The sequence below is a fragment of the Poecilia latipinna genome, unplaced genomic scaffold (assembly GCF_001443285.1).
Source record: "Poecilia latipinna isolate Pla-1442-1.1 unplaced genomic scaffold, P_latipinna-1.0 Scaffold1523, whole genome shotgun sequence".
Classification (NCBI taxonomy): domain Eukaryota; kingdom Metazoa; phylum Chordata; class Actinopteri; order Cyprinodontiformes; family Poeciliidae; genus Poecilia; species Poecilia latipinna.
The window spans coordinates 137,042-138,730 of NW_015114139.1; positions in this window are offsets into that span (position 1 = coordinate 137,042).

Sequence of the window (1,689 nt, forward strand, 5' to 3'; positions counted from 1 at the left end):
AGAACAAATCAGACAGCTAGATGATGTAATCTGTGTGATGTAATGATGATGTTTTGGAGAAGAGTTATATGGAGCAAGAGCAACACTCACATCCACCTTTAGAGACTTGAGGGATGGAGAACTCATCTCTCCTTAATGGCTTAAGACTGGCTCATATTTGGCTCATATTTGTTGCTTTTGGTGTATCAGATAGAGTGAAAAATGGGGCTTTAGCTATCAACTGTACTCTGCAGGGTACAGCTCGCATGCCTGCATTCTCAATGGATGGGGAGTTCATTATTGGCGGGGTTTTTTCCTTACGTTACAAGGAGATCACAAATATTCACAGCTACACAATTGTGCCTGAGCCGCCCACCTGCACAGGGAGGTTGGTAAGAGGGAGCATGGTGGGATATGAAGAGATTTATACTGAAAACTGAAAAGGTTTTTATTTGAATGCTTCAAAGTGCAATGATTTATTTAACAGAATTTTTTTATTATTATTTTTAACATCAAAATTAATTTCAACAGAGTAAAAATTAGTTTCTGTATTGGTGAGCTTGTGTAGATGGCACAACTTCATCTGCCAAGGTGAATGGAGAGGGTCAGATGTGATAAGAAACGACTTTATTACTAGATGATACTCTTTAGTCTATGGTATTATCTAGATTGTGAAAATGTAAAAAGATTTTCTTCAACAACAAAAAAAAAAAGCAGTAACATGTAAATATCTGTGTGCAGTGTCAACAGTCGTGAACTACGCCTCGCTCGTGCAATGATCTTTGCAATTGAGGAGATAAACAACAGCACAGAGCTGCTGCCTGGGATTAAACTCGGGTATAAGATCTACGATTCATGCGCCTCTGTGTCTGTGGCCACTCATGTGGCATTTCAGCTGTCAAACGGGGAGGACCCCGTGATTCAGACAGGCCATAATTGTTCTAATTTAGGAGTGGTAATGGGTGTTATTGGTGATTCTAGTTCCACACCATCTATTAGCATTTCACGCATCTTTGGTCCCTTCAATATTCCTCTGGTAAATTGTTTGAATTTATCACAAAATATAAAAATTTATTTTAGTATATGTCTGTTAAAAAGATAATTTTTCTTGTTTTTGCTTTAGGTGAGCCACTTTGCTACATGTGCATGTCTGTCAGATAAGCAGCAGTTCCCGACTTTCTTCAGAACAATTCCCAGTGACCATTATCAAGCTGATGCGTTGGCCAAACTGGTGAAACACTTTGGCTGGACTTGGATAGGAACAATCCACTCTAACACAGATTATGGAAGAAATGGCATGGCATCTTTTCTTGAAGCAGCACACAAAGAAGGGATCTGTGTGGAGTACACTGAATCTTTTTATCGGACCGACCCAAAGAGCAAGATCCAAACAGTTGCTGATGTTATCCGCAGGTTTATGCATCTTTGATTTGGTTTGTGTTCTTTGGTTAGATACAGAAATGTTTTGTAACTATTTAAAGAAAGTTAAGCAATTAAATATTCCACTTTTATTCCAGTAAATCTAAAAAGTCCTGAAATATGTTTAAGTTTTAGACAATATAATCTATTGTCTTTTCAGGTCGACAGCAATCGCAATAGTGGCTTTTATTGCTGATGGTGATATAAAACTCCTGTTCGAGGAGCTAAACCAACAACCTTCTCCTCCTCGTCAGTGGATTGGAAGTGAGGGCTGGATAACAGACCTTCAGC